General features: G+C 40.0%; 2 protein-coding genes across 2 annotated transcripts in view; both read right to left on the bottom strand.

Moving 5' to 3' along the window:
- chga (chromogranin A) overlaps positions 1-22,865 on the bottom strand; it is a 569,746-nt gene that overhangs the window by 177,302 nt on the left and 369,579 nt on the right. The window lies entirely within an intron of this gene.
- The window catches only part of bcl11bb (BCL11 transcription factor B b), an 87,459-nt gene that overhangs the window by 9,643 nt on the left and 54,951 nt on the right, over positions 1-22,865 (bottom strand). The window lies entirely within an intron of this gene.

Raw genomic sequence — 22,865 nt, 5'->3', positions numbered from 1 at the left:
CAAAAAAAAGAAAGCGGCAAGATGATTGCGTGACACTGTTTTGTGTAGCCAGTGTGGCTACAAAGCGCACACAATCAGACACACGCCAAGTGCAAACGCCGGCGACCCTCATTGACAAATTGCTCGTCCGAGTGACTTAATAGGGCTGAATGAATCGATCAGTCACTGCGCCGAACCCTTTGTTGGGATTTATCTAATTCAACGCAGACCCTCTGCCTCGCTCCGAAAGCATCTGAATCTCCTTAAGCAGCATCGCTGGCTACCGCGGGATTCATTCTACACCTCGGCGATGTTTTCGGATGGGACTGACTGCAGGAACACTGTTAGCAGGGGGAACATCTTTATGAGACCACCTTTATAATCTTGCTTTTCCCTTCGACTAAAAGTTGTTAGCCTCGCCCACAAAGAGTTCCTGTAAAATTGCAGCACCGTTGCTTTTGATTCCTGGGTTTATGGCCGCCCTTTGAGTGGGGTTTGTACTTAAGTTACGGTACATCTCCGGTCGTACTTGAGTAGGGGGAACAATTCAGGGTTGATTTTGTCTTTTTCTGGGAAGAAAAAATCTAGGAATAATGGAAAAATTTGGGTTTTTTCCAGGAATAGGACCATTTTTGTTCCGTCTCAAAGTTTCAGGTAATACCTTTGAAAGCAGAAAATTGCCTGGTCAATTTCATCCATCTGTTGACGTATTGTTACTCTTTTGATAGACAGGGTTGGGTAGGGTTACTTTAACTTGATTACTTTCAATTACTTTTGGATTACTCCAACATCAAATATGCTAATAAAAGACAAAATAAACTAAATATGAATAAAATGACTAAATTTTATGCAGGCTTGGGGAGTAACAGAATACATGTAACGGCAAAAATGATGTTGGCAAGCTGTTTGGATTTATTTTCATTTGGTTTCTGATGTTAGTTTTGCCGGATATCAAAGAGATCAAAGCCAGGAAAGAAAGCTTACCACGTGTTGTGAGTCATCATTTTATTCATATTTTGTTTACTTTGTCTTTTATTAGCATATTTGGTATTGGAGTAATCCAAAAGTAATTGAAAGTAATCAAGTTAAAGTAACCCTACCCAAACCTGTCGATAGAGTAGTGACATTGGAAGAAAGGGCGCGTAAATTGTGGCTTTCATGGGCTGAGTTTTTTAAATCTCCAGGAATTGCTCAATATTTGGAACCAGCAATGGAAATAACTCCAGCCATCAATAGCATGGTTAGCATACATGACTCGTGTATTAATTATCCAAAAGTGAGCTCTAAAATATTTTATGACCAATACAAGTTAGAGTAGTTACTGATTGAGTACTAATTGCATACTTGTACAAATAGATAGATAGATAGATAGATAGATAGATAGATAGATAGATAGATAGATAGATAGATAGATAGATAGATAGATAGATAGATAGATAGATAGATAGATAGATAGATAGATAGATAGATAGATAGATAGATAGATAGATAGATAGATAGATAGATAGATAAATAGATAGATAGATAGATAGATAGATAGATAGATAGATAGATAGATAGATAGATAGATAGATAGATAGATAGATAGATAGATAGATAGATAGATAGATAGATAGATAGATAGATAGATAGATAGATAGATACTTTATTCATCCCCGAAGGGAAATTCACTTTTCCAGCAGCATCCGAGAATATTCCGTACTATACTCTTTCAATTACATTTCTTCAGAAATGGTGATTTACCGTATAGTGCCACGACGAATGAGATATTTCCTGATTTAGTTACTCATGTTGTATTGTGGTTGGTATCGCCATACAAATACCCAATAACCTAAAATACCGATACCTTGATGATAAGTTTATAGTTGAATGGAGAGAAGACATCAATGATTTTTTAACTTTGAAGGAGAACAGGAAAGCGAGCCTTCAGATAAGAAATTCATACGTGTTCTGAGGGCCATTTCCTGACCACTACGTTACAAATGCAGATCCGCCCTAAAGGGTGTGGAATCAAAGAACAGCAACATTTTTGGCCGATAGTTACAGTGATATAAACGGTTCATCAAAAGAACGAACTGGCATTCTATGTAATCTCCTTTGCATGTGTCCGGTATTTAAAAAAATGGAATAAACTTTGCAGATAACGTGCTGATGAATTTATAGTTAAGTAAAAAATAACAAACAAAGAGAGAAGACATCAATCTATTTTGAACTTGCAATGAGAACAGGAGAGGACTGTAACTAAACTCTCAAAATGCAAAAATTCCAATTTGTACTGAAAGTCCTCCCCTGAGCCCTTTCTTTTTATTCAATCTCTGAGGTTACAAAAAGCAGGAGTGTAAATAAAAAAACAGGAACATTAGTGGCCAATAGTGGCATTTCATAATAGTCAAAATAACAAACAACGCTTCGCATCCTATGCAATCTCCGTTGCTGGTGACCATTATTACCGTAAATTCCAGACTATAGAGTGCACCTGATTATAAGCCGCACCCACCACATTTTAAGAGGTAAATCGATTTTGTACATACACAAGCCGCACCTGTATATAAGCCACATGCGCCCACATTTAAACATGTAACACAAACACAAAATTAACCCAAACCCGACTTCAAGTCCCGCGATTGAAACTAAATGTCCCACATTAAAGTCCACAGTCCAAAAATTACAGCCGGCAAAATGAACGGAAAATGATACCGGTACTTAAGGTTTGATGCAGACCTGCAGAGTCTGGGTCCCGTTGAAAGTATTCCAAGGAAAAAAGTGGATATTTCCAAAGGTAAGGGTGGGAAAAATATATCAGATTTTACTTTTACTTTAACCAACTTTTTACCCTTGTCTGTCCCTCAACTTTACCGGTCCCCACTTAAACTCGGCACCCCGCGTTTGTTCCGCCCCTCATTTTTCGTTCACACGTGCAAAACATATCAGAATAAGTGTCTAAAATAAATACAAATAAATTACAAAAATATACAGTTGCAAATACATATTATACATGGGTTACACATATTTACAAAGAAAGACGGTACACCGAGAGAGTTTTCAAAGCTTTGATAATAATAATATAGCTTTCATCCCAAACTGTGCCTGTGACAGGGCAGTTAATGGTAGCAACACTCGAGCGCTGCTGGCGGACGTTAGAAAAATGACATAAATTGGCCGCATCACTGAATAAGCCGCAGGGTTGAAAGTTAGGGAAAAAAGTAGCGGCTTATAGTCCGGAATTTACGGTAATAAACTTGGTAAGTGAATTTCCAACTTTTATATGACTGACTGACTGTTATCAAAACACACAGCGTCATTTTCCTTTTCTTTATTCACTTCATTTAATATTTGCACTTGTTTCTTTGTGCTTACACTGTCTTCAAAAAGGGGGGGGGGGTCCTGTTTGACGGCCTATTTGAGGTTACTGTCTGCCATGGGCTGCTAATTTAGCGCTCTGATTGGTTGAGCGATTTCTCCGGGACGGGCTAGGTTAAGTATGGCTAAAAGAGGGGGGGACAGTTCGAAAAGGCTAATGAGGAGCTCATTTACAGAATCTGTCACTTTTTCGCCGCTATTAGCGGATATCTGTTGCACTGTTTTGGCTGGGAGGAGTGCGACCTGACTTGTGCTACTAATGTGTGTGCGAGTGAGTGTAAGTATGTGTGAGTGGCGGGCTGCCTGCCTCTGTTTAGTTTGGCTTGGCTTCACACGGACTTTTGGCAGCACCGAGCTGGACAGCTTAGCAGCTTGGATGGAGAGACGAGAGCGCAAGAAGGAGGCGGAGGATGGGTGTGCAGTATCTAGGGGCGAGAGGGGGGAGTTTTTGTCTTAGGAACTACCGTATTTTCCGCACTATAAGGTGCACCGGATTAAAAGGCGCACACCCCTAAAATAGTCTTCTGTTATACATTTTTCATATATAAGCCGCACCGGACTATAAGGCGCATGAAATTCAGACTACAGTAACATCTACCGTGTATAACGTTTGGGCTCTTTATACTCTTTTAATAATTACAGTAAACTAAGTGGATCGCAGTTTACTTTTCGCGGTTTTGATACTTTGCGGATTTTCATCGTGCATTGTGTTCTGCAGCAGACAACCCATAGCAAATGCTATCACAGGGGCAGGAAGTAGGGCTGCGTGTGTGTGTATGAGTGTTGGCTGGGTGTGACTGGCTGTGTACGAGTCAAGCGGCCTAGCGGGCGTACAAGTCAGTGTCCACCAACTAAAAAAAAATGCGAAGCATGGCAACAGCTAATATTTTAGAGGCTTAATACACTGAAAATAAATTCAAAGATTAAACTAGACAATGTATAAAGTCAGAAGAGCGCATAAAAATACTGATCACCACAGTGTGCTTTGTGGATTGTTATCGGGTCCGGGAAGGGACTAAGGCGGTGTACAAAGATGAAAAGAAGGTGGGGTCTCAGGTCCGGCCTACTCCTGCGATTGCCAAGCCTGTATCCCATTAATGCCAGTTTCATAACCCATAAAGCTGATGACCTGGAGTTACAACTCATGGAAAACCGCTATATTTGGGACAGTTGTATTGTAATCATCATTGACACCTGGCTCAATCTAAGGATACCCGATGCTAGCATGCAGCAAGCCAGCTGGTTTTTACATCAATGTTTGTACTGAAAGAAGAAGCCCTCAAATGCTGTTGTACTAGTGTATAACGAAAACAAGACCCATCTATTTATGCATTCAACTGATATTCCGCGCCATAGAATTTGGAAAATACGTTACTCTTCTCCAGGCTCACACAAAGATTGTATTTACAAGCCCCTGAGGTCTTGGCAGCCGCATAATCCGATCACAAAACAAGTATCAATACCCCAAAATCAGAGCGAGAGCCGTCTTAATTTGTTGTTGTTTTGGCGTATTCTGAATATTCAATCCATCTTCGTACGAGCCAGCGCAATAAATAAGTCGTTGTTCCCGCCTCTGAAAACGACCCCCCTCCTCCTTTTTCTCCAACCACCACAACTGCAACGCATTTGCATCTTGTCATAACTTTGCCCGCCGTGCCATATGCCGTTAAGGGAGGCGTGTCGGCTAATGGAGTGACAGCTGATGGCTGCTAGCTAATGACCACCAAAGACACATTTCATCAACTTCTAAAATAAGACGGAAAATCTAGTGGAGGGCGGGTAAGGGGAGAAGACGACATCAATAGATTTGCAGGGTTGACTCTTTAATGCATTTGGGAGGAGTAAAATGTAATGGTGGGTGGATCAATCCAAATACCGTAAATTCCGGACTATAAGCCGCTACTTTTTTCCCAAACCTTCAACCCTGCGGCTTATTCAGTGATGCGGACAATTTATGCAATTTTTCTAACAGCCGCCAGCGGCGCTTGAGTACAAAAGGTAAGATTTAGACCGGTGGAATATATGCGCCGAGGAAGACTGCAACTTCTTAGCTTGTGCACAAATTAAATTAGCGTAGACATATCCTCACCATGCAAATTGCAAAAAGAAAGGCACATGACGTAGCTTTCAAGCTAAAAACAAACGAGCAGTCCGATAAAGAAGGAAACAGAGCTACCGCACGTAACCTTCACTTTGCGAGCGTGTTGCTAGCGTGTTTTTGAATAAGGGAGGGTGGGATGATGTTTATATGACAAATCTCTTTCCCATACTGGGGAAGACGACTTCGATGACGTCAGTTATAAGGAGGAAGATGAGGACGGTTTACCGTGGTTTCTACAAGTATGTTTTTTTTTTTTTAACAGACCCGTTTACTGTGTTGCGAGCGTGTTTCTAGTAGCGTTTTGCTACCCTTCGCAGGATGAAAGTTATAATATTATAATTAAAGCTTTGAAAACTCTCTTGGTGTACCGTCTTTCTTTGTAAATATGTGTAACCGATGTATAGTATGTATTTGCACCTGTATATTTTTGTAATGTATTTATTTGAGACACTTATTCTGATGTATTTTGCGAATTAAAAAAGAGGGGCGGAGCAAACGCGGGCTGACGGGAAGTGGGATAAAGGTGAGTGAGACCGGTTGTCGCGGCGGACAATAGTGGATATATATTTTTCCCACCCTTACCTTTGGAAATATAGACTTTTTTTCCTTTAATTAGTTTCAACAGGCACCCGAACTCTGCAGGTCAGCATCAAACGTTAAGTACCGGTATCATTTTCCATCCATTTTGCCGGCTGTGGTTTTTGGACTGTGTACTTTATATTTAGTTACAAACGCGGGACTCAAAGCTAATTTGGCTAATTTTGTGATTGTGTTACATGTTTTAATCTGGGCGCATGCAGTTTATATACAGATGCGGCTTGTGTAAGTACAAAATCGGTTTTCGTCTTAAAATGTGGTGGGTGCGGCTTATAATCAGGTGCGCTCTATAGTCCGGAATTTACGGTACCGATACTATCGATAGTGAGCAAGTATTGGGATGGGATAAATCTTTTTGTCTCTGGATTGATACTGTCTTCCGAAGTTAACTATCCTTCTAAAAATGTTTGAAGGGGTTTGTATGATTATCTGAATTTATATATTTTTTACCTAAAAAGAAATTATAGTACACAAGTTTTTATTGTAATATTACCGTATCTGTGCATTGTTGACCAATTGAAAAACATCGCCACATTAAGTTGCAATGGTAATCATACCCAGGTCACGGCGGTGAGAGCACTAAATCCTAACCACTAAGCGACCAGTGATAAAAATTAGTGTTTCTGACAAATGAAGGTACTGATTGTGTAAACCATTATCTATTTACGACTTGTAACTACTATCTTTGGGACTATCCACCCAATCAGAATGCAGAACACAGTGCACAATGCAAATCCGTAAAGCAGAGAAGCAGAATTATTGCAAGGGATCACTGTCAATTAAGGCAACATGATAATTTAACTTTTTTTTTTAAATAATCAAAATTATTTTAAACATCGAAGGACGGTGTGCCGCAAGATTTTTCCATTTGATGAAAAAAAGTGTGCCTTGTCTCGAAAAAGTTGAAAAAAGCTGATACATTGTTAGAACCTATTTAATGTATGTTTTATCCGAAAAGTAAACAAAAACAACACTTTGCAATATTAAAACACAAAACTAGATACATCCAGAAGTACCTAGAAAAGAAAGTGACCCATTTTCTCGGGAAGTCTTAGATTTTCAATCGCGTTTATTGTTAATAAATGATAGTATGGGTCTCAAACTCCATTTACTAGGCGGCCACTGGAGCTAGGGACCGGATGGGGTTGGGCCAAATTGTTTTTTCCCCCCAAAAATCTCCTCTGTTGTAAAATGTATTAAAAATGCAACACAAAATAAGATCTATAAATAAAAAACCTCGAGAATGAATATGAAAATCAATCAATCATTAATAAATGAGTCAATTATCTACACGGGCTGCACTTACATGAGAAGGACAGTGTGTGTTATTGAACCACTAGATATCGCTGCATTTTGTCGTGAAACTTCCTGTAAAACAGGCGCTACAAGGCACAAGAAAGAAAACAAACTACGGAGACTCAAAGTGACCAGAAAGCTTTTCGTATTTTTTGCTCAGCCTTTCACAAAGAAAGAAAAAGGGACAAAAGACATATAGAAAGAGAAATAAATGAGAAAAAAAGAAAAGAATAAAGGGAAAGAAAGGAAGAAAAGAAAGGAGGAAAATAAAAGAGGAAGGGAAGAGAAGAAAGAAAGAAAAAGGAAATGGAAAAAATGAAAAAAGAAAGAAAAAGAAGATAAAAATGAATTAAAAAGGATAAAAATAAAGAAATACCAAGAAAAAAAATAAAGAAAAATGAAAGAAGAAACAAGAAAAAAAGATTAAAAAAAGCAGTTGTCCTGGTAACAGGATGGCAGGTATTTAGCTAATTTTATGTAAAATAAATGCAAATTTCTTGACTTTATTCATCTTTTCTAACATGCACGTATATATCATATACAGGGTTGGGTAGGGTTACTTTAACGTGATTACTTTCAATTACTTTTGGATTACTCCAATACCAAATATGCAAATAAAAGACTAAATAAACTATTTATGAATAAAATTGCTAAATTTTGTCTAGGCTTGGGGAGTAACGGAAGACATGGAACGGCAAAAATGATGTTGGCAAGCTGTTTGGATTTATTTTCATTTTGTTTCCGTCACATTTTATGTTAGTTTTGCCGGAGATCAAAGAGATCAAAGCCAGGAGAGAAAGCTTACCACGTGTTGTGAGTCATCATCTTATTCATATATAGTTTCTTTTGTCTTTTATTAGCATATCTGGTATTGGAGTAATCCAAAAATAATTAAAAGTAATCCAGTTAAAGTAACCCTACCCAACCCTGATCATACATCATGTAATTTTTACTCTTAGATCAATACTGTTTTTTAATAATGTTTTTAACTCTAAGAGTCCCTTTAAACTTTCATATTTAGATAGATAGATAGATAGATAGATAGATAGATAGATAGATAGATAGATAGATAGATAGATAGATAGATAGATAGATAGATAGATAGATAGATAGATAGATAGATAGATAGATAGATAGATAGATAGATAGATAGATAGATAGGTAGATAGATAGATAGATAGATAGATAGATAGATAGATAGATAGATAGATAGATAGATAGATAGATAGATAGGTAGATAGGTAAATAGATAGATAGATAGATACTTTATTCATCCCCGCAGGGAAATTCACATTTACAATTTAGTGTACGATCATGACTCGAACCACCGACGGCCCCCAGGCTGCGAGTTTGAAATCACTGCTTTAAAAAAAAACAACTGTTTGAAGTATTTAGTCCAGGTGTGCGCTAATGTAGCCAACAATTCCCATTGAAGAAAAAAAAACGGAACCCACAACGGTGAGCTGGGCTTGTGAGGGCAGCCCTGCATCAAAACAAAAGCCAATGGCCAGGAGCCCTGCAGGAAGTTATTAAAACCCTGGCACATGTACCCTCAGTGCAGTTAAGGTGGGCTGCTAATAACATTCTCTTTCTCCTCCTTTTCTTTTCTTACTCCAACCTCCCCGCCAATTAAAGATCTGAGCTTTACATCAGGTTTTATTCCTTCCAGATTGCCTTTTATAGCCATTATATTTTTTTTTCTTGCCCCCGAGTACAAACAAAATGCCAGCCGTCGGGCGAGCGACTGCTCGCATATGGGTGGAGGAACCGAGACGCGAGGAGCTGGTGGAGGAGGAGGCGCTGATATTCGGGAGGTAGACAGCGGGCATATGGTGCAGACATGTGGATTTGTCTTTAATTTAGGAATTCGCATATGCTGTCGATCCCGCCGTCCTCGCCTGTGTCGCCATCCGCCGCTAATCCGCCGTGAAACGCTACCAAATGGAAGTTCTCGTGCTCGCAGTCAGTGTCGATTGCACACTTTCACTGCATGAACTTTATGGGCGATTTTTGGAGGGCAGTTGCGTTTTCGGGGTTGGAGCCTATAGGGCAGGGTCAAATCAAGTCCTGTTTATTTGTGATGCCCTTAATCAAAAGGAGTCTAAAAAGGTTACACAGACTATTGCAAACTACAGACTATTATGACACCATCCCCTGATCTAAAACCTACATGAGGGCAAGGAATAACTCAAAAATCTCAGTCAAGTCAAGTCATGTTTATTTGTATAGCCCTTAATCATAAGGAGTGTCAAAGGGCTGCACAGACCACAGACTATTGCAAACTACAGACTATTATTACACCATCCCCTGATCTAAAACCTACATGAGGGCAAAGAAAAACTCAAATACCTCAGTCAAGTTAAAGCAAAGCATGCTTATTAGTATAGCCCTTAATCACAAGGAGCTTCAAAGGGCTGCACAGACCACAGACTATTGCAGACTACACACTATTACAACACCATCCCCTGATCTAAAACCTACATGAGGGCAAAGAAAAACTCAAATACCTCAGTCAAGTTAAAGCAAAGCATGTTTATTAGTATAGCCCTTAATCACAAGGAGCTTCAAAGGGCTGCAAAGACCACAGACTATAGCAAACCAAAGACTATTATGACCCCATCCCCTGATTTAAAACCTACATGAGGGCAAGGAAAAACTCAAAAACCTCAGTCCAGTCAAGGCAAATCATGTTTATTAGTATAGCCCTTAACCACAAGGAGCTTCAAAGGGCTGCACAGACCACAGACTATTGCAAACTACACACTATTATAACACCATCCCCTGATCTAAAACCTACATGAGGGCATAGAAAAACTCAAATACCTCAGTCAGGTTAAGGCAAAGCATGTTTATTTGTGACGCCCTTAATCACAAGGAGTCTCAAAGGGCTGCACAGACCCCAAGCATGCTAACCAAAAGGGGGCACTCCAAGACCACTCTGTACCTTTCCCAAAGGTAGAACAGTTACCGTATGCAGTATCATATAATTGCAACAATGCATTTCCAATTGTATCCACTGTATTTAGTATAAGGCACACTGGATTATAAGGCGCACATTAAAATTTTTAGTTTTTAGGTGTCCATTACAGTCCGGAAAATATGAAAAATTATTAGCCGATTATGAGCTGTTATGAACTGCCTGACTAGTTTTCTGCAAAGTGAGAAACCTTCAAAGCTAATACTTTTAAAAGGGTTACTCAATAGGATATTGTGGTTATTTCTAACAATACTAACAACCCAACTAGTTAACTGCCTAAACAGGCTGTAGTAGAAAATCAGAGTGTGCATGGGGCATTCCCGACGGATTTCAGGTTAGCTGCGCTGCTCCTGCATTCCATCAACAGCGACACGGCGCAACCCGATTCCACTTCGAACAAAGCCGACTGCAGGGAAGGCCGCCGGGACCCCAACCTGTCCCCGTGGCCCCTCCCACCTCCACACACACGAACTTGCATGTACACACTAGGGAGGACGCAATGTGCACCTGTCAGGGGTTAGCTGACACCTCTCCTGCTGGCAAAGCAGCTCCTCATTAGCATGGCTGTGATCTAGGGGTCCCCAGGGGTCCCAACCTCCGCAACTCGGCCCCCGTGCCCACCTCTTCTACACTTCTCCTCCCTCCTCGGGCTCCCACTTCGCTCTGATGGCTTGTTTGTCATGAAGGCGGCTAATCAAGGGGGCCACGAGGGCCGAGCAGATCAACTCAGGACGTCGCCTCGCCGTCTCGGTGCGTGGCGGCAGGCTGCCGCTCTGGCGCTGTGCATTGTGGGTAGAGTGGTACCTCTTCATACGAGCAACTCTAAACACGAGAATTTTGTTTTTTTGCAAAAATCTACTTTACATCAGTGTTTCTCAACTGATGGGTCACTGAGACTGTTTTCCGTGGGGCGTGGGCCTTTTTCTTGCCAAAGTAATGCTAAGAAAGCTCAATTACACTTTTTAACAGTAGATGGCGACAATGTCTTTCTCAATGAGCACGGTTTTGAGGGACCACATCACATTTTATTGTGATTTGGTTGGTTTTATTTCCTTTCTCTGCCTATAATAGTAGGTCCAAAGATGGTGGGAAGGAAAAGTGGAAAACAGTGACAACACCGATCCAGTCGAAGAAGGAAACATTTGCAAACTACGAAAATGTGTAGAAGTGTACTGTACCATTGAAGCGTTAAACATATTTGTAAGATTTTTACCCGAATATTAATCTTTATTTACTCCATAAATAATTATTGATGTTTAGGTTCACACTTTATTACGATCTTGTATTTATTATAGTATGTGGCTACTTGAAAGAGTTTTAGGTGAGTATATGCAAGTATATACTGTAAGAGTTGTTTTGGTTTTGCTGGTCATTTTGTTTTCTGGAAAAAAAATTGAATATGTTTTACTATTTCTGCTTTAAACAGCTTAATCATTTCATGGTATACATTAGAGAAGTATATTATTTTTCTTGATTTGGGTCACAACTTGTAACTAAGGTGGAATCGTAAGTCCTTAAGTCAAACTAGTTGAGAACCAGTGCTGTACGATAGAAAATACAGTTCACGGGCAATCCCTGAAGCTACCACTAGTGACCGCTTGAGACCACTCACCACTTGTGGCTTCTTACTGCCAGCATCAGTTCGTCTAGTTTGCGCAAGCAAACTACTACAGGCCAAAAAAAGTGCTGTAAAAAGGTTTTTAGTGTATTATTAGTTACAGTAACTTAAAACTGCAAAAATGTTTGGTTTTGGGACATCAGTGCAACTAAATCCTGTAATTAAACAAAAGGGCTAACGATAGCCTAAGACCTTTGTCACTACCATACATTCTATCACCATTTCTTGGCCTGTTGTAAATTATGTGATAACAAATTGACCAAGTACAGTGGCACCTCTTTCGAGTAACTCTAAACACAAGAATTTCGTTTTGGTTTTATTTTTTAAAGAAAACTCTTCCTGACTAAACCCAAAAAACCCAGTTCACAAGCAGTATAAAAGTGTCTTACCGCCAACATCAGCTCGTCCATTTTGCTTATGCAAACTACTACAGGCAAAAAAAAAATTCTGTAGAATGTTTTGTGTGTACGTTCATTTAAAGTTACAGTAACTTTAAGTGCACAGTAAGGTAAAATGAAATGATCTGCATTCATATATATATTTTTAAGTCAATGACTTCCCAAAGTGCTTTACAATGTGCTCCACATTTCCCAATTGCAGCCTTGCAGCCATGTAAGGCGCTAACCTGCTTATGCGGGGTAATAGGGGTTCAGTGTCTTACCCAAGGACACTTCGACATGTAACACGGACGGGATTCGAACTGGGATCCCTTGATCCCAAGACGAGCGCTCTACCTCCTGAGCTACTGCCGTCCCACGAAAAGATCATCAACAGTATCTTGATCTCATAACTGTCAAACCTCCACTAAATTATCCTCGTATCAATGATTGTAATTCCCCTTATTAAGCGATAAGACATCTTACGAACACAATTCTGCACCTATTTTCTCACAGCAAGACAGACTATGTGGAATACCTAGGGTACAGAGTAAGACGTCGAAGGGTGGCAGGGGCAGGCAGGGGGTGAGGCACTCGCACAGTGGGGCTGGCTCCATGCTAAATGGAACCAGCTTCAGCTTACTAACTATATTCATATGTGTGTGTGAGTGTTTGTGTATTGAGCATCTAAAATATCGGACGGCAATGAAGATTTAACGGTGTCTAAGGAGGACTGATCCTCAATCCTGTGATATAAGGATAGAAATGTATAAATAAATGAATACCGGACTACTAACCGCACCTGATTAAAAGCTGCATATGCAAATTTAAGGAAACTCAATTTGTCTTTGTACAAGCCACACTGAATTTTAAGCCAAAAGCTTGAACAGCTTTAAAATAAGTCGTTCATGTCCATTTCTTAAATTAAAAAAATATATCACAGTGTTCATTTTACCTCTGAAAAGTGATGGGTCCCAGGGACTCGCATGCTCAAAAATCTATGGGTCCCAACAGAGATCTATGGCTCCCCAAACTTTAGTGCGCTCCATGCCCTTACAAAATACAAAAAATATATATATTTTTTTCTCAAACATGTTAATTTATGTAGTTTAACATGTTATATTGTACATGTGTTTCCTTATATCATATATATTGTTAATGAACATTTTGTTGTGAGACTCTGAGTTGCTCGACATGAATGAGGTTTATTATAAAAAAAAGTTCAAAAATGAAGTCGCTTGGACGTTCACTGTAGAAGGAAAAAATACATGCAAATATAATTAAGTAGAATAATCCATTTTCTGATTCAAATTATGAATTCATTTTCTGCATTAAATTATTGTTGGTAATATACTGATTAAAAGGGATCACCGCAAACCTGTCTTTTTATCAATTTCTTCTTTTATACTTCCTTTTTTTCTTAACTTCTTTATACAACATAATCATTCGTAATATAATGCATCAAAGCAAGTGAGCCGTTTGAGAGCCGGCTCTCTTTAATGAATTGAGCCGAAAAAGCCGGTTCTCTAAAAAGAAACGGACTTTCACTACGCAACTCGAACTGGAGATCGGCGTGCAGACGAAAACTGCGAGACCAAAACGACAATGGCAGATCTGCCTGACGAAAAGTTTGGAGTGCGGTAAATCTTTGTTAAAAAATGATAATGACAATTTTGTGTCAAAAAAGACACGTTGATTTGACACGATGCGTCCCCAGCAAAAATAATGCGTCTAGGACGCAGGGACACGGGCAAACGAGAACACTGTATCAGCGGGGAAATGTCTAGAACAGGAAAGTAACACATCGTGCCATGATTAAGGCACTCATTCGTGGACTGTGTCCGCAACTGACAATCTTAATCAACTTAATCGGTCAGTATAAATGAAATTGGCATTAACATATGCGCAGAAGTGGGACAAAAACATTCTCAAAACTAAACTCAATGTACAGAACTGACTAAAATTCAGAAGCCAGTACAATCACAACAGCATGTAGACATGCACACGTGACAAAGTGATACAGTAAAGAGGACACCAAGTATTGCTACTACTACATTTAAAATATCATTATACATAAATGCTTGGATTCTTTCTAACAAGTAGTGTCGGCCGATTTTATATTTGAGTGTGGCAGGAGGTGATTAGTTATCGCGTATATTTTTATTATCAGGCTGAAAACTGTGATGTCATATTAGGCTGCTATCAGTTCGATAACTATTAGCCCGATTGTTGTGTATTTTCTCTTGTTTTCATGCATTTTTTTCATGTATTTTTAGTTTATTTTCTCTTGTATTTTGTTATCTATTTTGTCTTGTGTGTTTTCATGTATTTTTTCGTGTATTTTTTAAATATATTATCGTGTATTTTAACATGTGTTTTGTCTCAACAAAATGATATTCAAATGAGGGGGTGGGCCAAAAAGGCTGAGCTTTTTACCTATTGGTATATCTACCAGAATGAAGGAAGCGAGACATTAATAGACGATTCGTTCGTCACTGATCAACCGAAAGGCGAAAAACTCGATCAATTGGGCTGCCTGGTTATTTGAGAAATATTTAGTTAAAATACATGACAGTCGAGGAAGACGGCCAGAAGCAGTAGATGCAACACAAGCTAGTATTGCTAAGAAACAGACACGTGGAAAGCGATTGTAGCGACGGTCCCCAGGCTGTTAGATAGGTCTGGTTGGCATAACAATTTTCCCCTTCTGTCACTTGTTGTGTAATTATTTTGCGTTTAAATTGATTTAATTGGGCGTGTAGGGTATATTTATTTATATTGACTGACAAAATATGGTGGCTAAACACCAAACCCTAACAGGAGGTAACCAGAGCAAATATTTTTTCCAATTTATCCCGATATTATTTTTATATTGTTTATCTCTTTTAAGTCTTTGTTCCTGGAGTAGTCAAGTCATGTTAATTTGTGACGCCCTTAATCACAAAGAGTCTCAAAGGGCTGCACAGATTATTGCAAACCACAGATTATTATTACAGACTATTATTACACCATCCCCTGATCTAAAACCTACATGAGGGCAATGTTCCCTCTAATTTTCCACGGGTCTGAGCGTTCACACAAAGTCGGTGAGCAATGCTTGAAACAACAGTGAGCAACCATAATCCCAAGTGTGGCAAGATAATTAATTATCAAACATGTCCATGTCAAGTTACATTTTGTTTCCGGCAATGCAAAATTATTTTTCTGTTTTGAATGAATTGACTCATGTTACAAACGTCGTTTGTTCTTACAATTCTATCACAAAATATCCATTTATTTTTATTTCCTGATATATTTTGTCGCATAATATTAACATTTTGAGGGGCTTATTTAGTCAGTTGTAAGATACAAAACTGTACTTAATCACATTTTTTAGTGGAAGTACAATGTTGGGAACAAGATTCACTTTATATAATTAGAAATTATTTAAATGCAACACAAACTTTTTCTTCTTTTTTTCGTGTTTTTTCTACTTTTTTGTTACTTTTTTCTTTTTGTTCTCTATTTACTTTATTCCTACATTTCTTTCTTTTTTTCTGGCTTTTTTCCTACATTTTTCCTTCTTTTTTTCTCTTCCTTTTGTTTCTTTTTTTCTCAGCTTTTCACTACTTTTTCATTTGGGTATTTTTTTCTTTTTTATTCTATTCCCCCCTTCCTTTAGGTCATTTTGTGCATAATTTTACATTATATTTGGTGTTGGGATTAAAGAAGCAAAAACAACCTGAAGAGCCGTTTAGGACCCGAAAGAGCCGGTTCCTTTTAGTGAGCCGAGTCGAAGAAGCCGGTTCTCTACTAACTTTACTCAACTTCGTTCCACTTCGACTCGACTTCAAAATACCGCATTTAGGACACAACGTCAGGGGAACCGTGTATTTTTACCTTCATGCACTGTAACTTTGACTTAAGTCACTTCCTAATTAGTAATTTTGAGCCCTCATTTTTGTGCGCTGGCTAGATTTTCTTGTGCGCTGAGAATGCACGAGCAATGCGCAACTGCGCACGTGCGCAGCTTAGAGAGAACACTGCATGAGGGCAAGGAAAAACTCGAAAACCTCAACATGAGGAAAATGAAGAAACCTTAAGAAGGGACCAACATGAGGTAATCCCCCTTCCATGATGACCAGGCTGCAATGTACCATGTCTAATCTCATTTAGTCTCATACATCGTTATCAATAACAAGACAATTACGATTCTAGAACTCAGACAGGTAGAATCTAGACTGAGTAAAACAACAAAGACGACTAGACGGGTATTCGTGCCAAGTCAAGTTTCAAGATTGCTTTTCCCATAGAAATATATATTTTATTTTTTCAACCTCAAAACCGAGAAATCAGGAAGATAATAACTACGGATTCAAGTCAATATCCCAAAACTAGCTGGGTTTGATTAGATTGCCATTTTTCCTGTATGCAATTATTGACATTGATTGTTGAGAATATAATCGATTTGAAAAAGTAATCGGAAAATCCTGCAAAAGTGAATGTACATATACCCCATTTAATGTACTGCATAAACGGGCATTCATAAAAAGTTAAAGGTAATAAATTTTGCTCTACAAAGCACAAGGAATAATACAAACTTCTCATTTTTCCTCCCACCCTTTTTAGGGTTTTTGGGTTCCCGTGGCAGCAAAATGGCGGACAATTAAGTCAGCTCCCTTTAGCTGAACGACATGTTATGTTCCTGCATTTTTGCCTAATTATTGAAATCATTCTTTTCTATTAATGAATATTTTTTTAACCGCAAGGGGTGCTAAATTATACACACAATGTCCCTTTATCCCATATACCAGGGGTCTCAAACTCAATTTACCTGGAAACTGTCACGGTTGCCATAGCGCCCAATTGGCCCCGCCTGTGTGGCACCAGCTGCGTCTCATTGACAGATTGGCTTTCTGACTATTTAAGCTCAGTGCTCTCATTTTTCCTTTGTCAGTCAGGCAACGAATCTCTGCCCCGCAAGACGTGGGTTTTGACTTAGTCCTGTTTCCTGTTGGTATGTCCGGTATTGTTCCCTTTTATTTTTGTCCTGTTTAATATCGGTTCCCAGTTTCATTATCTATCCTGTCTGTCCTGTCCGGTATCGACCCCATCTGTCTGATACTGACTCGGGCAATTGGTATCGATCTCGTCGGCCTCTGGCTTCCTATCATTTCATGCCAGACTGCTGCCTAACGTGCATGACTCCCCATTTCCCGTAAAATAAAAGGCTTGTGTGAGTAATGTCACGCGTTTGGGTCCTAATCCTGTTCTGGTTCTTGACAGAAACAGTCTACTGTAGGTAACACTAGGCCGCATCCAGTTTTCAAGATAAAAGCTCTGATTAAAAACATTCTAATTATCAAATATCTTTATTTTTAACACAAAGTAAGATGAAATATATAGATACATTTCTCAACCTATTACTATTTTTGAAAAATGTACAGTATGTTCATATGATAGGTAATGTATTTTGCACATTATTTTACACCGATAGTTTTATCTTTAAGAATGAGTATTTTTAACACTAGGAGGTGATAAAAAAACACAAGTTGTCCCTTTAAACGGAAAGCAAAATACAAATTAATTATTAATTAAATGAGTGACGACATGGAAAAACAACCTGCCTAAATGCTGCCTAAAAGGGATGTTGTACAACACGGGACTATCATGTTTATTCGTGTACAACGCTTGTTTTTAACGCACACTTCTAAATTTTGATTAAGAATCGATAGTTTTTGGGTCAGGTTTTACTAACTGTGGTTTTGAAGTCAACAGCAAGCAATAAAACCGCACAATTCCCAAGTTTCCTCAAGCTGTTGTTCCTAGTGAATCTTTATTGTGATTGGTGGAGAACCAGGAAGTGTGTGAGCAAAGTTTTTTTTACCAATAAGAAGTTTTAAATAAGAGGCACTGTCCTTTTAGGAAATGTGTAGTTTTTAACCCAGGTTTTACTAATTGAGGTTTAAAGTAAACAGCAAGCAATAAACCCATACAATTCCCAAGTTTCCTCAAGCTGCTGTTCCTAGTGAATCTTTCTTGTGATTGGTGGAGAACCAGGAAGTGCGTGAGCAAAGTTTTTTTTTACCAATAAGAAGTTTTAAACCCAGGTCTTACTAATTGAGGTTTGAAGTCAACAACAAGCAATAAAACCATACAATTCCCAAGTTTCCTCAAGCTGCTGTTCCTAGTGAATCTTTCTTGTGATTGGTGGAGAACCAGGAAGTGCGTGCTGGTTGCCTGTCGGGTCTGTCTATATGACAAAATAGAGGAAGCGTCAGCCCAAAAGAATAAAGAAAAGCAAATTGGTGTCTGTTAAGGAAGCCGAGGGAAAACGCTTTTATCACTACCACCTGCCATCCTATTGTTCATCGCGGCACTTGAATTGTGGCGCTACGCGGCGGGTGGCGGCATCAAGGAAACAATGGCGTCATCGGCAAAAACGTGCATTTTTAGGAATAATTACAAGAGAGGCGCAACAAGCAGAATGTGAAAAATTCCCATGGAAAAGGTCACCACAGGAACTGTTAAAAGCCTTTCAATGGATAAAAGGCAGCTTTGTCAATTTTGAACGTTTTGGCGTCCGCGCGAACTTGAGCCGAGGCCCTGAGGGACGCCCACTTTGTCGGCCCTGTCAGTGCCCCATTCACTGCCGTTCCGTCGACTTTATTGACTCTGACGTGTCAATGCTGTTAGATGTTCGCCGGGATTAATGAGTGAGCGCTACAAATACCTACTCTCCTCAGGAAACAAGCAGCAAAACTTGAATAGGAGGACGTCCTTCCTGGATGAGGCAAAGTTCGTTTCTTTGTGGTTTGACGCGACCCCTATACCCGTCAACGCAACCGTGTTAGAACGAGTGCTGCACGATTAACCGAAATGTACCGTAAATTCCGGAGTATAGAGCGCACCTGATTATAAGCCGCACCCACCACATTTTAAGAGGATAACCGCTTTTCTACTTACACAAGCCGCACCTATATATAAGTCGCATGCGCCCACATTAAAACATGTAACACAATCACAAAATTAACCTAAACCCTACTTTGAGTCCCACGATTTTAACATAAAGCACACAGTTCAAAAACCACAGCCGGCAAGATAAACGGAAAATGATACCGGTAGTTAAGATTTGATGCAGACCTGCAGAGTCCGGGTCCCGTTAAAAGTAATCCAAGGAAAAAAGTGTACATTTCCAAAGGTAAGGGTGGGAAAAATATATATCCACTATTGTCTGCCGTGTCCACAAACACTCACCTTTACCGGTCCCCACTTCCCGTCATCCCCCGCGTCTGTTACGCCCCTTCTTTTTAATTGGTCAGTGCAAAATAAATACAAATAAATACATTACAAAGTTATACAGTTGCAAATACATATTATGCATGGTTACACATATTTACAAAGGAAGACGGTACACCGAGAGAGTTTTCAAAGCTTTAATAACAATATTATAACTTTTGTCCAAAACCGTGCCTGTGAAGGGTAGCAAAACGCTACTAACAACATGCTCGCAATACAGTTAGCGGGTCTGTTAAAAAAAACATACCATACATGTAGAAATCACGGTAAACCGTTCTCATCTTCCTCCCTATAACTGTCATCATCATAATTGTCGTCCTTTGGGATGGGAAAGAGATTTTGTCATATAGACGTCGTCCCACGCTCGCTTATTCAAAAACACGCTAGCAACACGCTCGCAAGGTAAAGTTTGCGTGCAGTAGCTCTGTTTCCTTCTTTATCGGACTGCTCGATTGCGTTTAGCTTGTAAGCTGCGTCATGTGCCTTGAACTCGAGCGCCGCTGGCTGGCGGCTGTCAGAAAAATTACATAAATTGGCCGCATCACTGAAAAAGCCGCAGGGTTGAACTATTGGGGAAAAAGTAGCGGCTTATAGTCCGGAATTTACGGTAATCAATATTGCAACGTGACATATCGCGATTGTGTAATCGCAAGACACTGCGGGGGGGGGTTTTCAAAGCTTTATGATTCCATGTTTGTGTTTGTCACAGATCGGGTTTTAACGGTTTCAGGCAAATAAGATGCAAGTTTTAAGGACTGGTGTATGCTGTCAGTCAAACATAAGTGTGCCCAGCCCCCACTACCCCCCAAGCAAACTCACAGCTAAAGCTATGTATTCCAGCAGCTCTTTACATTGAAAAGAAAGTCACCAATTAAATCAGACAGTAAAGTAAGAAAAGGATTGTTATCACGTCCGGGAATCGACTCTGCCGGCGTCAGGAGAGAAAGCAACAGCGAGGCTAAGGGTCCGGCCTAATGCTACGGCTAACAACTCACCCACCCAACAACGCCAGACCCATTACCGATGAAACAGATGACCCGGCGCTACAACTTGTTCGAAACCGCTAAATTCGGGGCAGTCGTATGTTAATCCTCGCAGGGACCTCGCTGAAGTCGCGGTTACCCGATGCTAGCATGCAGCTAGTCAGACACTCTCTAAATTGCTTTCTTACAAGAAGCCCTGCCAGTTGTCATGATTACTGATTCGGGGCAGCCGCAGGCACAATCTTCTTAAATCAAACCAACAGCCCTGGTCGCTGATTGGCTCCCTGCACCTTTTTAAACCCCCCGGCTCCCTGTTACCAGCGTCAGACCGTTCTGCGAACCTATGCTTTCAGCTAGGCAAGCTTTGCACTATCCTACATTCTCCTGACCTGTTTTCTCCTGCCTGATACCGGTTGCCGACCTGTTTTTGGACCCGTTTCTGCCTTGCTCTTCCGTCCCGGCCATCGACCTGTTTTGCCCTGTTTCCTGCCTGATACCTGTTGCCGACCTCTTTTCTGGACTCGTTACCGCCCTTGCTCCTCCGTCCCTGCCATCGACCTGTTTTCCCGCTGCCTATGACATCCCCTGGCTCGACACGGAAGTGCCACTTCAGTGTTTCTGCCACCAGCTACCCGTGTCTGACGACCATCGGATCTTGGAAGCAAGCCCTGCTCTCTCTTTATCAATAAAACTGAGTAAAACGAACGCTATTGGGTCCTGTCTCCGTTTCTGGCTTGTGACACCAATATACGTTTACTTTTGTACAATTACAATAAAAACAGTCTATTCAACTGCTATTGTGGTTTTATTTGTAAATCCATAGTTGTATTTGTTACAGCCGTATATTCTCAGACGGTAATGTCGTGGGTTTGCATGTTACTATGATCAGGATATCACAAAAAGCCAAACTAGCACAGAAAATCACATCAAAATGATCCCTAAAGGACTGAAAAATCCCAATTGTTTTTTTTCTCAAATTGTTCAGCCTTAGTCAGGGCTAACGTGTTCCTTGAACACATTTACTGTCAGAACCAGAACAAATGGTAGACCCAATCGCGTAACGTGTACTCACACATTTATTGAAATATAGAGGAAAGTCAGCGCCAGCAATCCGGAGCTCGCTGGGCCCGGGAAGCAAGCCACTCACTGATCGGAGCGTGAAGTGGATCTTCCGGAGCGGGAGATCGTAGCGTAGTTAGACGGAAAAACAGGTAGTTAGCCGGGACGGGAGATCAGAACGTGGTCGTGGTCAAAAAACGGGTTGTACAGGAGACAAACGATAAATCGCGAACGGACGAGTGGAAAACGGGTGACAAAACGGGGCCGACGGGAGTCAGAGTCCAAAATGCTTGTCTTGTGAAAACAGAGGTTTGCTGACGGACTGACAACAGGCGAGTGAAAGGACTGAGCTTAAGTAGGACAGGGAACTAATCAGGTAATCAGCATCAGCTGGCGCCAAACGAGCGGGCACAGGTGGTGGTAATGAGTAATCATGCCACTTACCAAATTTTCGGGACGATAAGGCACACCATAAAACCCCAAATTTGCCAGGAATTTTAAAATGGATAGGATTAGAAATACATGCACAATTTATATATACAACACGCCCAGGAAAAATAAGAAAATGTCTTGGACGGTACCCAGAAATGGAGAAGGAGGTCTTCGAGTGGTTTGAAGCACAGAGTGAGTGTTTGTTTGCAAGCTTTCAAGCTTGCCTAAGCAAAAAAATATGAAGTTTTCACTGCTTTCCTGGGTTGGTGTCTATGTTTTCTTATATTGCTTTTATTATGTGGCTATTTTTAAAAGGTTAAGGGGATCGGCTTTTATGTGAATGTATACGATAATTTGTAACTAGCTACTTTTTGGTGTCAGTAATCTGAGGGGTAACTGAATTATTTCATCTAAATATAGTAACAAGTAACTGTAACTAATTACTCTTTTCCAGTAATGTTCCCAACACTGTTGAGGAAGAGCTCAATGAGGTCCCTAAATGCAGCACGCGAGTGCCTGAAGTTTTTGTCTCCGATCTCGCCGAGTTTTCGGCATTCTAATTAGCTTCCGTGCGAAATACAATGCTAGGGTGATTGCGGCGCTATCTCAAGCATGTCGTCAAATTGCAGCGGGCTTAATATTTGTTTAATTGATTAGCCGAGTGTCGTCAAAAGTCTCCTCTAATCAATTTGTTTCATAGAACAATAGCCTTAATCGAGTCACATTCACTGATAACTTCAAGGTATTTTGGTATGCAGAATATTGATTATGATCTAATGTACAACATGAACCAAAATATTGAATGTAA

Source organism: Urocampus carinirostris, chromosome 20 (genome assembly GCF_059441175.1).
Source record: "Urocampus carinirostris isolate Australia breed hairy pipefish chromosome 20, RoL_Ucar_1.0, whole genome shotgun sequence".
NCBI lineage: Eukaryota > Metazoa > Chordata > Actinopteri > Syngnathiformes > Syngnathidae > Urocampus > Urocampus carinirostris.
Note: the sequence above shows the minus strand (reverse complement) of the source record. Positions and strands in the feature narration are given on the sequence as shown.